This window comes from Diadema antillarum, unplaced genomic scaffold (genome assembly GCF_040938485.1).
Source record: "Diadema antillarum isolate AM-2024a unplaced genomic scaffold, OU_Dant_1.0 seq00001089_RagTag, whole genome shotgun sequence".
Lineage (NCBI taxonomy): Eukaryota > Metazoa > Echinodermata > Echinoidea > Diadematoida > Diadematidae > Diadema > Diadema antillarum.
This window is the reverse complement of record NW_027271908.1, coordinates 493,952-510,040: the sequence shown is the minus strand read 5'-3', so window position 1 is coordinate 510,040 and position 16,089 is coordinate 493,952. Positions and strand designations below refer to the sequence as shown.

The following is a 16,089-nucleotide window of genomic DNA, read 5'->3' as shown; positions in this document are numbered from 1 at the left end:
CTCTGTTGAAATTTGACGGAATTGAACAACAAGCTGGAAACTTAATGTCATTTTCTTTTTTACATTTCTGATAACACAATGCTAGAGTTACCACTCCTACCAAGTTCCCCCTTTGTGGATACAGCCACCAGCAGCTCGGTAACCCTCGCCTGGGATGCCTGGAATGAAGAGACGGATGTTGGTGATCCTCCACTGTCTGGATACCAAGTGTACTACAAAGAGAAGAGCAACCATGGTGACTTCATTCGGTTTGAGATGAGAACAGACAGACATGCGCCCTCAGAAACTATCACTAATTTGACACCGGACACAGACTACCTGTTTGCCGTCTCAGCTGAGAGACCAGGTGTTGGTGGAATCGGGAATAGAATGGAGGTAGAAGGCAGGACACTCTGCTCCCGTGAGTCAAATGCAGGATATATACAATTCTGAAGATGCATGCAGTCATTAGATTTTGAGCGAAATCCCAGTCAAAGTTCAAAGGTCACTTTATTTTCTTAAATCATCATCTCCAACCTTGAAATCAGACAGCTAGGCCCATTGGTAACGAAGAACTACTAGTAAGTAGAAAGAAAGTCAAAGCAGCGGATCATTTGAAATCTGCAATTGTGATTATTACTCATGATTCAGAAAAAAAAACCCCTACCAACCATGCACTATTTCTTCGTAACTCAGTCACTTAACTATACTAATAAAACCATGTGGTTCACCTATAGCCAATCAGAGTAAAACATGTATGAATGAACTCCTTCAGATGGTGATCTGACATTTGGATATGATTTTGCTGCCTAATGATAGAATCAGTTCTGGAGGATTCGTGAAAATAAAAAGGATGAATTATAGGAACAGAATCTGAAAATATGTTCACATTTCACTGCGGTCATGTAAAACAGTCTGTCACGATAATTTTCTTCAGCTCCATCAGAAGGGCCATCTTCAGTGGAAGCTATGAATGGAAGTAGAGCAGGACAAATAACAGTCACATGGCAGGTAAGGAAAAAATAATTATGAAAAGATGAACACTTGCCTCTTTACCCTACACTTTATTAATGCTTATAAAGTTCAACAGAATTAAAGCTTGGAAAACTACCAAGTAACTGATTTGTCGTAAATGTAACACTTACTTTGTAGAATTTTACTCAATCTAGTAATGGAAAAGTCTCAAGATTTTCTCTACCTCCAACCTCCAATTTGAACAGATATTTCTCCTTTAGAAACGTTTTGCCTTTTAATACTGTATTCCATTCCTTGAAATTATTAAATGGAATACATAGTATTTTCAAAGAACAGAAAATACAAATGTTACAAAAAAGGGAGATGTAAATAAAGGAAAAATATGTGGAATAGATTTGTTACATTATATGTGTCATCAACATCCAATACTAAATGTCTGACACCTTTCTAATGGGTAAAGTCAATAGCACGTTGAGGCTAAACATAGGAAAAGCGATTTATAGATGTAGAATGTGAATCCTTATATGACTAAGGTAGCAAATTCCTGCGAAGGTGAACTTTCCAATGAAAACTTGGTCGTGGTCTAGAATCCGACAAATGGATCCAACTGTCGAAGTGGATTCACTGGAATAAGAATCTACTATGCCATCACTGGAGGGTCTTCGTCGGTACGGAAGCGGGCAGCTGATATGCCTGAGATGTACGAGGATGTCCCATTTGAGTTTCCACCCAACCACACCCTTACCGGCCTCAAGCCATCCTCACAGTACACCATCAATGTGGTGGCACGGAACCAGGATTCAGAGAGTCCCAGGGGTCAAAGTGTGTTTGCTTTCACCTCAGAACAGGGTGAGTGTGTCATAATAATAATATTTGATATGACTTTCTTATATCTTTTCAGTAATGGGGTGATTTTATTACTAGCATTAAGGGCAATTATACATTGGTGTTGTCATAAAGAGTCCAGCAAAAGCATGAAACACTGAGCCCAACAGGCCAATTGACTAATTCAAAGTGAGGAAACCCACTTCTGCATAATGATGCAAAAGGTTCTGATTAGCGCTGCAGAGATACCATAGTGAATAGAGGACATTGCTTTGTTTTGTGATGGCTACTTTCATTATCTCTTTGTTGACTGACGAAGAGAAGTTTGCTGATGCCACTTGATGGAAGAAAGCACTGTGAAGTTAATGGGAAACCAAAACCTGCATATCAATGTGGATTGAGTGTAAGGAGGATAGTCAGTAATATCCATTAGTCGAGCACATCAATGAAAGTTTGAGTAAATTTGGAATATCGATTCAAAAGTTATGAATTTTTCAACATTTGCGGAGCAGGAATATAATACTTTTTTTCTACATTTTGCCTAACAGAAATATAGTAAATGGATATAGTCCTTTATACTGTTATTTGTTATATCTTGTTTCTATTTGTTTTATGACATTCCACCTCCATCAGTAATTTACATTGCAAACATTATGTATTATTCAGATACGGAATTAAATTGAATAAGATGAAATGAAATTAAATGAAATATCATGTTTGAAGCATTAGTAATCTATCTTTAGAGGAGTGACTAGTGTGATGTGTGATGTGTTACTAGCTTTTTAACATAGTAAGTGTAAGTAATTTGACTGAAAACTGTGCCATTTTTAAGATGCATTTGTCTCCGAAGATTAAGTTCTGGGGGGGGGGGGGGCATTTCACGAAGCAGTTTGGTTGGATATTTTTCTGGCAAACTGTTACAAGCTACTGAAATCCTTGCATCTGATTGGCTGAGAGCAAATTTGTCCGACAACTTTGTCGGAGAAAATGCTTAATGAAATGCCCCCCGTAAAATTTCTATCATGCTTTGAAATGGAAACATTTCGCAAACTTCTTTTTTCATGTGTAAAGGAAGGCAAACAACTGTGATAAAGTTTCCTGTATTCAATTACTTTTATTTTCTTCCTCAGATCCTGCTTCTGGTGGAGCAAGCACAGCTGTGATTGCTGGGGCAATTATTGCCACCATCATTCTTCTCGTCCTAATCGTTCTTCTCATATTCTTTATTGTACGGTAAGGATCAGCCTTAAACAATCCTTTGCCATACTTTGCAGGACCTACTTGCCTTTGACTGAGTGATTTTGCAAAGCTGCTGCAAAACAAATGTTACTGCTATTATTGTATAAGTTACAGTTGTAGTTTTGTTGAATGGGCCCCAGATTAATCCTAAACAGAATGTTGGAGAGACATGCTAATTTCTAAACTATGCTAACCCTGAAGTTTACAACGTTGAAGTTCACATACGTTTACAAGTCAGTGCCCGAGTGCTTTGACTGTTGCCTCAGGACAGAAGTGCCGCAGGACAAATCGAGTTTATTAACTAAACCCCTGCAATATACTATCCCGTCTCTTTGCACATTCGTACTTACATAACATAGAACAGGTGAAAATATGAAGAGAAAGAAGGAAGTTTAGCCATTTCCACTTATTTTCTTGCTTCTGTGCATAATACGCAAAATTTTGACTTTATTTATATTTGAGAAATTGTGGCAGTCCTGATGAGCAAACATCAAATACAGTGAAGTGATAGCGAATTAAAGGGAAGGTAAACCCAAAGAGCAATGTGGATTGAATGAAAGCAGCAACATTAGTAGAACACATCAGTGAAAGTTTGAAGAAAATCGGACCAATCGATGCAAAAGTTATAAATTTTTAAAGTTTTGGTGTTGGAACAGCTGGATGAGGAGACTACTAGAGGTCTTTTTTGTCAAGTCGTGTCATGTCTTTTGTATTTCTCCTGTCTTGTTCCTTTCTGTCGTAAATTATAACTGTGATAAGTATTTGTAAATAAGTAATTCATAAGTTTGTTCATTTTTTGAGTGGTTCACAACATACAAGCTCGCTTTTCAGTGGACCTCTCAGTTCTTTTTTTCCCCTCAACTGAAGCATAACTTTGTACTTTTTTGCCAGTATGCATTCTTTTGTTTATTTGTATCATTTATCTTTTACAAAGTCGAATGTTTATGTTTATGATGTAATTCCAAATATATTATGCGTTATGTTTTGTTGAAAAAAAAAGAAGAATGAAAAATAAATGAATTGAATTGAAAAAAATTGAATTGAGGTTATGACGTATGAGAGGACAACAATATAAAGGCTATATAAAGAAATTTTCACAAAAATTCATTTTTCATGAAAACCACAAATTCCATCAACTTGATGCTAACATATGTTAAGGGTAGCAATTATTCCCCCTGCTTTCTGAAAGCGGTTAGGCAAGTGCCCTTTCATAATGCTAGAAAAGTGAATTTTGTTGATTTTCCTTTATATTTTCTTTATATTGCTGTCCACTCATACGTCATAACCTCTAGTAGTCTCCTCATCCAGCGGTTCAAACACCAAAACTTTAAAAATTCATAACTTTTGCATCGATTGTCCGATTTTCCTCAAACTTTCACTGATGTGTTCTGCTAATGTTGTTGCTTTCACTCAATCCACATTGCTCATTGGGTTTACCTTCCCTTTAAGCTTGATCTGAGAGTTGAAGGCAAGCGTTACGCATGTAGGCTTCATTTTAGTTTCAGTTTAACTTATTTCTCCACTTCAACAAATAAAGTAATTACAGAAATGAATATCATTCACATCAAGAAGGAAATGGACAATATAAGCTTGTGTTAATTAACTGAACAGCACATGCACAAGACCATGTATACACATAAAAAACAATATTTTTTCATGACGAGTTGTGAGCAATTTCCGTATCCACTCAAATTCACAACGCAGAGTGCTGTACCTGATGCAATGATGGCGGACAATACTTTGGGGGTGCCTTTTAGCTTTTAATAGGCTGCGTCTTCACGAAATCTAAAGCTACTTTGCAATATGGCACGGGGAGAGAGGAGAATGTCACCGCAAGCAACAGTCATCTTAACATTGATATGTCACCGCAAGCAACAGTCATCTTAACATTGATATGTCACAAATCTAATGCTCCCTTATAATTTGAGAACTATATATGGCTTTTGATCCTATAAAATGTTATCTTTCCTCAGAAAAAGGAAGAGGGAAGGAGAGAAGTTTCATGAAGAGTTTGTGGATAATGTCGTGTACGAGTCAACTCCGACCAACCTTCTACAAAATGGAAATGGTCAAGGTTAGTGGCAAACTTAACTAATGACTCTGAGTGTCATGAATATTAAATTGTGATCAAATATGTTTATTCAAAACTGTGGCACATGTGTGTGTATGTGTAAATGTTTATAGGATGTGCACCTGATTGTTGAATAATTCTTGTAGCATGCCTTAGTCATTAGTTATGCAATGAAAAATATCATGCTTGGTAATCCTTGTTGCATGTCTTTAGAAGTCATCGTTCTTTTTCCTTTTTTCACTTTTTCAATGAACAAAGTGATTTCAGGAAATAATGACCATTATGCCATTGAAATTCCTCTCGCTCTAACAAAATTCTCTCTGATTCTATAAGCAAGGATAAGTAGCTCGCTATATCAAATGACTTGTGCCATAGACAGGCATATAGAAAAAAAAATCCATTCCAGGAAAATCTTCTAACAATCATGAAATCTGTCATTGGTTTTGATTTTGCCAGTGTTTGCCCGTACATACATATTCACGTATGTGTATTCATATATATATATATATATATATATATATATATATACACGTATATATGTAATTTCCTTTTATCAAGCTTCCACACAAATCATACAGTGTTGTTTCTACAACATCCATCAATGACAATGTAAAGTTACACATAAATTATAAGTTATAATTGCAGTATGTAAAAATAGCATTTACATGGAACAAAATCAATTCTCAAGTACATTACATCTATATGTGTGCGTATGTGTGTTTCTATGTATACTTCATTCATATAACATAAAATCATCACACATGAACAGTTAGCTTAAGTTTTTTGTTACAATTGTATGCTATGTAATGTGCAAATGAAATGTATGTAATCCATTTTCATTCTAGTCACCCTTAGTACACAGCCTCTTCTCCATGGGACAGACCCAGGGGTGGGTCAACGCCAAAGACCACCTGTTCAGAGGGAGCGAGCTGTTACCCTCCAAAGGGCCCCGCCTCCTGCAATGTCTCCCACAGAAAAGAGCATGACCCTCCCGGTATTGAGGGCGGGGCCAAATGTGGCGCCCTCTGCCGTCCTCCCGAATCACAGGTCAGAGGAGCAATCTCACCACTGCACTTCACCCCTAGTGGAAGAGATGGAGCCTTCCAATCTCACTGATGGAGACATTTACGAGAACGTCAGTCTTCCAGGGTCTGTTACCGCGGAAACCCTGGTCGAGTATGTGCAGTCTAAAAAAGCCAGGAAGGAAGATGGCTTTTTGCATGATTTTGGGGTAAGTTCTCTTTTTTCCCTCTTCAAGTTTTGTTTTTTCCCCCCTGTAATAGAAGAATATCTCATACCAAGCAAAAATATAGTTGGGCATTATTCTACATTGTTACTTATTCTATAAATGGACAGCTATAATTAACACAGCTACGTCGATGAGAGGTAAATACATGTGGACGAAATGTTCCTCCAATGTATTTAGCTATGTGGCCCTATTTCAAAGATTTGACATTTCTAAAAAAAAGTAGTATATAGCTATTGATAATTTAAGATATATATTAAAATCAAGAATCTAGACCAGTATTTTTTCAGCTGTATTCAAATGAAGCTAACCAGTCTGTTTTAAAGCAAGTCGTTTCTTGGTGATTAGGGAAGTGTAGGCTAGCTCATGTGTTAACCTATCTGTTTTACAATTAATAAGATTCTCTTAATTTCTTCAAAATCTCATTGAAAGACATCATTTGAGATAAGACATATTTTTTTTTTGTGTGTGTGTGGATATATTCTTCTTCTTCTTCTTCTTCTTCTTTTTTTCTCATTCATTTTTTTATTCTTTGCTGTAAATGGCATTTGCTTTTTACCAATAAATACTGAATGAAAAAAAAAAAGAAAGCTAAGACATATTTGCCAAATCTTGGGCTCACATCTACTCATGCATTCAACAGTTACAATTCAGAGTATTCTCTGGAAGTCACCAATATTGATGTGCACAAATTGTCATCTTATTGGTGCTACAGAGGTAACGTTAAGATTATGAAGAGGAGTAAATAACTATCACATAGCCATCAACAGTGCCAAGAGCTTTTCCTATACAGGAGGTGTTATACTGTACTCCATACACGGGCAAAGAAATAATTCATGTCACACTAGCTGAGACACAAGTGCAAAAGGAAGTGATTTTTGGAATTGGATCACTCAGCATCAATTTCTTTTCAATCTAAACACAGTACTATGTGTCTGATAAGATTGATTCATATTATCCAGGCCAGAGGAAGGACTTGATCTTTTTTGATTGACTTTTGTGTGGTCATTTACATTGGCCTATTAATATCGCTTACAAATTTACGCACATAGTCAGATTTATCTTGATATGATTGGACTGAAACCTGATGATATGCCTATTGTGTTGGCTCTGATTCCATTCTCTACTTATATAGTCATCAATATTGAGGTGATCCTTGTCTTCTTGTAGGACAATGTGACAGTTACTCAATCTCAACATATTATAACCTTTCTCTTCACTGTTGTCACTAAAATTGTAACTGAAGTACGATCTCATATTCATGATCATTTCATAATTTCAGCTGCTTCCTGTTGATGAGCCAATACCACAGACAGTTGCATCAAAGCCTGAGAACAAAGTTAAGAACCGCTTCAAGAACATTGTGACATGTGAGTGAGCCAGGAATGCTTTTTAAACAGGAATTCAATAAGAGGAAAAAAAATTATGTAGTTTTCTAGCTGTTGTTGTGAAGAATAGTCAAGAGTAGTCATGGGTATTAAAAAAGACATAACAAGCTTTCGTGAGTGTTACTTAATTGAATCTAGTGATTTCTTACTATAGAGTATATAGCATATCAAAACAAAAGATTGCGCACATGTTGTCCTTTTGTAAGGGCGGTATGGGTTTTTGAGATGAATTAGTTGTGATTTATGTTTATAGGTAGTGTATCTGTCATATGACAAAAACAGAAACCTCGCCTGACAAGTCAATTTAACCTTCCTTACACTAACTTTAATACATGAAGTAATGAATAGATGCCACTGACATCTAATGCTATGTAATTGCCAGTGATAGTGAGATGCTAAAAGATCAATACATTTTCTTGTGTGAAGATTTAAGGAGTAATCTATTGTTTCTTCCATTTTTCTTTCTGTGACTGCATCAGATGATCACTCTCGGGTCGTCCTGGAAACCATACAGGGTGATCCTCACTCAGATTACTATAATGCCAGCAACGTCCGAGTAAGAAAAAATGAATTTCTGACATGACATCAAATTATGAGGAAATTATAGTTGAATGGAACACATAATTATGTATGGAAAGTGATGTTATAATATATCAATTACGGAAGTTCTCAACACACCATCTATTGAAGTTAACTGGGTTTGAAGTTTTTAGGTAATTGGTAGCTTACTTTCTTTTATGTGAATTTCCAGCAAAGAGCACCACTGTTCCTTTAAATACACACACACACACACACACACACACACATAGACACACACTTTCTTGTTGTTTTTCAATGATATTTTATTGATTTCATTCAAATCATTCATAAGTCAACCCATTTTGGATGTACCATGAACATAAAAAGGTACAAATGCCTTTCAAAAAACATATCCATTTATCAACTTATACTGCCAATCATCTCTCTTCAACATAACAACTCGATTATAAATCAATCCTACTGACCATTTCTTCACGAGAAAGTATTGACATGTACAAAGAAAAAATGTATTTTCTGACTATACTGAATCATGTTACTCACACTCACAAGGGTATATACATAAAAAGCAACACAAATACGTTATACAAAACTAATATGAAATCATTTCATTGAAAATCAAATCCCCATCCCCACCAACCCCGATTCACTAAAACCTACCCCACACCCACAACCACCAAACACATACACCCACAACCACCACACACATACACACCAAACACCAACACACATACACCCCACACACAAACACACCCGAAGCGATACCACCTTCCTTCCTAATGAAAACGACTTCCAAATGTTGATTGATACGTAAAACATACAAGCGTGTAATGGACCGTATGCAGAAAAGCATCGTCCGCCCGCACCCAAATAACGCTCCAAATTCACATTCAAATTCATCAAACAAAACTCATCAAACTCCTAACTGCTGATAAAATCCTATAACCTTTATGCTAAACAAAAACTTACCCCATCCCGCATTGACATCTACATGGTACTAAAAAAGAAAAACAAAACAAAACAAAACAATACTTAAGCTCTTGTTTCAGAAACATTTACCCATTTCAGCAAATGTAATTCCAATTTCTTTTTAAGAAATTTCTTTTTCTTCGTCCCGAAATCTTATTTTTCTTTTACAAATTTCCTCAAAAGTAGGAATTTTTCCCTCTGACCTAGATCTAAAAATAATATATTTCAAAATGAAAATTATTGTATAATAGAATTTTACTTTTGGATCCCTTCCCATAACACCAAAATGAACATCTCTCCACTCTATATTTCGAAGATCTATTACTTTCTGCCACAAATTCTTAACATACACACAATCCCAACATAAATGTTTATATGTTTCTACCGATTGCTCGCAAAAAGGTTAACACCGGTTATTTGCAACGAAACCAAACTCAAAAAGATTTTCCTTTGTATAAACAACTCCATGTAATAATTTATACTGAAATTCCCTAAGTTTTGTTAGAAGTATTGTCATTCTTGGTCTTAAAAATAAATGTATAATTTCCTTTTTTCGAAAACAAATAATCATTTTGGCCATCTTTCATTCGTAAAATATAGGATTGCTGTAAATTTGTAATTAAGATTTCATACACCTTTCTAAATGAAACATCTTTCAATAAAATTACATTTTGAAAAATTTTTCAAAGAAATATTATATTCCTCTTTATCAACAGAATAAAGATCATATATATTTCCCTCAAATTTCTGGCTTCTTACAACAACCTCCCCTATTTTCCAAACTTTAACTATATTTTCACTATCTAATCCTAACCTGTGAAAATGTACTGCTGATCTCATACAATCTTTTTCCAAAATTTGCTTTACTAAATAACTATTCCTCCTATACAAATTTTCACAAAAATCATTTTCCCTTTACACAAATAATCCTTGTTATTACAAAAGATTGGATTAATCTTGCCTTCATGATAATTCCGGTTATTCTCCATTTCTTGCCATGCCCTCAAAATTTCTAAATAAAACAATGGTACTTTAAGCTTAGTAATCGTATATCATAATTATACAAAAATATGAATGTTCCTCCCACAGTCCTAAAAATATAGTCAAAAAAGTTTCCATCCCATAAGCTTCTCACCGTAAATCGCTTCAACCACATAATTCTTTGACTCTTAACAAATAATTCAAAATTTGTCATTCTATTAGGCCGCCCACACTATAATCCTGATAACAATAATAACCCTTTTAATTCGATCTTTACCATTCCATACAAATTCAAAACAAATTTATTAATATCTGCCACTACCCACTTTGGAACCTCTATTGATGAAGAAACATGATATAATTTAGACAAAGCATATGTTTTAAGCAAATATATTTTTCCCATTACAGTCAAATCTCTTTGTCTCCACTATCCCAAAAGTCTTTTAATCTTACTCAATATCTCTTTATAATTCAATTCTTCTCTGACCTTAATATCCAATGCAAAATACACTCCTAAAATCTTTATTTCAGTTACAACATTGCCCATGGGTAACTTTTCATATTCTCCCTTTTTCTTCCCCATCCTCATTACCTTTGTTTTATCAATATTCACCTTCAAACCACATAATTCATAAAAATCCTTAAATATTTCCTGTATTCTGATAATTGATGACCTATGTCTAACAAATAAAGTCATGTCATCAGCATATAGAACCTCAAAATACTCAAACTGAATACCTCTAATCCCATTATCCCTTCTCACCGCCAGCGCCAAAATCCCCATTAACAACAAAAACAAATATGGTGATAATGGGTCGCCTTGCCGCACCCCTCGCTTTATACATGATTTTTATCCAGGAACAAAACAACTCACCAAACCCAAATAAGTCCAACACCTTAAATAAAAATTTGTGCGAAACTTAATCAAACGCTTTTTTCACACTCCAACGAACACCCCTAAAATACACACACACACACACACACACACACACACACACAAATGCAATATCTATTGAATTTGATATGTCAGTATGCGAGAAACTGATGTCAATCCCAACTGAGTATGTGTGCCATGATTTTTTTTTTTCAAATTTATCATGACTATTAGTCGAAACACTGAAAGGGCGAATCATTAATTTGAGGAAAACATCTGTATTAGTACAAAATAATGTGATCCATCACCATATTACCTACTTTATAAGGCTTTTTCTGTCACGGATCATATGCATTCATTTAATACACTTAATGACAGTACGGAGAAACTGATGTTGAACCAAGCAATGCATACACTAAGTAACCCCCATGGAGCCACACGTCTTTATTCTAATATAAAAATTCAGGAATCTAAATTCCCTCAGCTGAAAATTGCTCCAAAACTAGAGTACAGTGAAATGTGTTTGATTGCTTGATTCATAATCTAGAAGCAGTGTTACGCAAGTTTTGATCTGATAATAGACTTTAGGTATTCCTGTGTCATTCAATGATTAATGATACATCAGGGCTCGCCATTTAGGCTCTTCTCTGGTGGCCTTTTCACTCACTAGAGTGTTTAAATTTGAGAGTTTTGCCCCCCCCCCCCCCAAAAAAAAAGAAGAAAAAATGAGAGTGGCCTTATATAAAGGGATACATACAATACCAAAAGATAAACGTTTTAGAAATTTTGTGGCTTTTTTGAATATTTCTTTTTCTTAAATTACGGCCACCTGGCCGCTGCTAATGTCTAGCCCTGGACGGACACACACACACGCACATAGGTAATATATGAATGTGTATGTGTATATATATATGTATATATATACATATATAACCTTTCATAACAGCAGTTTTTTCCCTTACTATCACAACTTGTATTTGATAATTCACCTATGTATTTTTTGTTATGTTCATGATTTATTTCTTGAAACGTGGAATACAAAACAATAAAGACAAACAAAACCTTTAAATGTGAAAGAAAATAACATATTTTAGCAAAGAAAAAGTATATGATTCAAACAAGCAAAGCTGATCTAACATGTTAAACTCTGTCTCATTATCTCTTGTTTTCAGAATCATAAAGGAGGGAAAATGTTTATCGCTTCCCAAGGTATAACGCTGATTCAAACTTCTGACAGATTATAGTTACTTCAGTTTTTCGTTTGTGTGTGTCTTTATGTTTTGCTTTTTTTGTTACTTTTGACTCTACTCTATGATGGGCAATGCAAACGTTTCTTCAAACCATTCAAAAAGTGTTCACATTCACTGAAATGTGATGTAGTCATTTTAATGCTTAGCTATGAGTTTTGGTTTTTGAAAGTGAGCACATTTTGGAGGAAACTATGATAATTTTCTAATATATGAACTTCTGGTTTTGTTTCACGTATAGAGCAATTGATGTAGGTGATAGTTTATGTGATAATGCACACTAAAGTAGAAATTCATTTGGATTAAACAGGGGGAAATAAAATTTCTTTTGCTGCCCAGTGCTCTGGTTTGATCGTATATTTCTTTGTCTTTACAGTTAATTTTTTCTATTAAGTACAACTCTAAGCTAAAATGCACAATCGAACTGGCTAACTATTACTCTGTTCTATTTTATTTTTGTCCCCTATGATCTAGCCCCGAATACTGCCAGCATTCAAGATTTCTGGCGCATGATCTGGGAACAAAGAGTGAACGTTGTTGTCATGGTTACTAACACAATTGAGGCTGGAAAGGTAATTCAGTAAATATGTTGCAGGAACTGTGTACAGACGAAGAATAATCCCATGTGGCTTACATATATGTGAAAATCTATTCGAGAGCATCATACATATTGAACAGGAAACTTAAGTAGTTATTAAAGGATTGGATAGATTGACTAGTTACTATTTATCTCAAAATGTGTAAATTACACACACACACTTAAAAATAATTCAAAATTTCTAGGAGATCTCAATGTTCATTACATTTTTAAAAACAAAAACAATGACATGTAATTGCTTGATAGCAACTGGAGAGTGTGCATATATATATATATGTATATATATATACACTTTTGCATTTTGGTGCGATAATGGTTGAAAGTAGAAGAATGTATACTCGCGTTCAAATGAATGGGTAGATTTATCCAATGAGAAATTATGTGTAATTTTTTTGTACTTTTCAGTCAAAAATACTCTTGTGTTTACTATATCCTTCACAATGGGCCATTAATTTGTCCTCTGGGCCATGTTGCATTAAAGTTTAGATCAAACATTAGTTTCTGAATACTCAATTCTGATTGGCTGATAACTGACTTATGTTTGATCACACTTTGTTTTTAAGCAACAGAGTTCAGTTTTTGTTTTACACCCCTGTAGCAAACACCACGGGTATCTGTAACAGCAAAATGAATATAAATGTGTACCCCCTTACCAAAATTTAAGAGTTGATATCATAAATCTTAGTATGTTGGAATTACAATTTAACACCCTTTTGAGTGGCAATTTTTTGGGAACTCACAATATCTTGGAATTCATACCTGTAGGATCGCTGCACAGTGTACTGGCCAGAAAAGATGAGTACCAGTGTCCGGTTTGGACAGATTGATGTGACTCTCAGGACTATCATGGACAGATCTGACTCCGTTCACAGAGTCTTGGATGTACGACAGGTGTGTCTCAAATCAACATTACACTGTCAAGACCGATTATTCCTGTAAAAACAGAAACGGATTTGAGGTTTTTTATTTTGTGCTTGTTTACAAAAAAAAAAAACAAAATAAAAATCTGTGTATTCACTGGTAGAGAGATGTATGTTTGAGAAGGTATTAAAGGACAAGTTCACCTTCATAGACATGCGGCTTGAGTGAATGCAGCAATATTAGTAGAGCACATCACTGAGAGTTTGAGGAAAATCGGACAACCCGTTAAAAAGTTCTGAATTTCTGAAGTTTCTGCTCACTCAAGGCTGGATGAGAAGACTACTATAGCTTGTGATGTCACATGAGTACAACGATATAAAGAAAGAATAAAGAAAATTCAACATATTCTCACTTTTCTCGCATAAGAAAAGAACACTTGACTTCTCTCTTTTAGAAGGCAGGGGGAATAATATTACCCTTAACATGTGTCAGTAACAAGTCGAAGAAATGTGCACTTAATTCAAAAAGTAAAGTTTTGTGAAATTCTCTTTTTATCTTGTTAATATGGTTGTACGCATATGACATCATACACTATAGTAGTCTTCTCATCCAGCAGTGACTACGCAGATACTTTAAAAATTCATAACTTTTGAACGGATTGTCCGATTTTCCCCAAACTTTCACTGATGTGTTCTACTAATATTGCTGCATTCACTCAATTGACATGTATTTGAAGGTGAACGTGTCCTTTAACAATCAACCAAACAAATACCTGTACCTTAAAACAAAATAAGCACGGATGCTGATTCTGTTAAATCTGTTTAAGCATTTTACAAAAACATGACCTTTGACATTGTGCCAGTTTCGTGTTCATGCAACTGTTTATCACTTGATTGATTGGTTGATCGCAAAGTATCTCGTTTAAAACCCGCAGACTGAATTACATACATTTTTACACGAAACCAGTTTGAATACATCGCAATAGAATAAAACGAGGAATATAAAGAATATTCATCTTGAATATTGTGCAGGAAAATGGACCTCTACTACAATACAAAAACCTATATTAAGATTGCATTTTCTACTTACATATAATCGTAATAAAGGAATAAAAACTTCAAAAGTATATTTGTACTGAGAATTAAAATTAAAACGAACAATATATTGTCATAATCCATTTCAATATACATTCCATCCTTTCTCTCACTCCACTGCTGTCATAACTGTATATTGAAATATTATTATTTCTTAAACATGGTTACTAAGAAAAAGATTATGCATTTCTACCTTGCAGGCTCATTTGAAAAGGCTGTAAGATCAAGTTTAAGATTATCTGATTATTTTTCATCAGAATATTGATAGAAAAAGTTAATGTACACAGTCAACAGTAAGGCATACTACATTGTTAAAATGTGCTGAACCACATGTACAAGTCATTTCAATCATGAAATACAATGTCGAAAGATGAAATGAAATCAATAAAACACGTACTTGTAATTCGGTATCAATTACTATCATCTGTGAAAAAAAAGGAAGACGCGCAGTAGTGAATGAACTCTCAATTTTAATCGTTTTTGTCCCCATGGCAGGTGGGTGGGAGTGAAACACTCACGGTTCACCAGTTTCACTTTCTGTTGTGGCCAGACATGGGGTCACCTCAGCAACCCACCACTCTCCTTAGCTTCACCCGCGCCGTCAAACAGGCTCACCAAAAATTCAAGGGGGGCCCAGGGGGATCTTCACCTATTCTTGTGCACTGCAGGTTAGTAAAGAGGATCATCCATGCCCCCCAACCAAACTCAGCATTGTGATGATAATGGTGACAAGTGCGAAATCATCTAGCACATTCTTCATCCTTGGAAATATCGGTGATGATAAAATCAACAAAAGGATTTTGTAATGACATAGTTTATTTGTACAGGGTGAGCTGCTAGACAAGTCTTTATTACCTTGAAAGGGAGAAGAAATTCATGTAAGTAGATAATTGAAAAAACAGATCCTTTTCAGTTGTCTGAAACAAGTTCTGTTCTTTGACGTTATATAGCTATAATTGAATTTATTTGTATCCATTTCATTGCAGTTAAAATAATTTTCAGTATTATGAAGTAAAGAAAATGAAATAAGGCTTAAAATGAATGTGGGGTTGTATATTGGGAGTCAGAGGGAATAAGACTGATATGGGAAATATGATTAAAATCCCTTTCAGCTGTCTAACACATATTCTTTTCATTGGTGGTATGTGGCTATACTTGAATTTGTAATCACTTCATCGAAGTTTAGATCATCTTCGGTATTATGA

At 35.0% G+C, this 16,089-nt stretch overlaps 1 pseudogene; it reads left to right on the top strand.

Moving 5' to 3' along the window:
• The window catches only part of LOC139743503 (uncharacterized), a 56,880-nt pseudogene that overhangs the window by 28,866 nt on the left and 11,925 nt on the right, over positions 1–16,089 (top strand).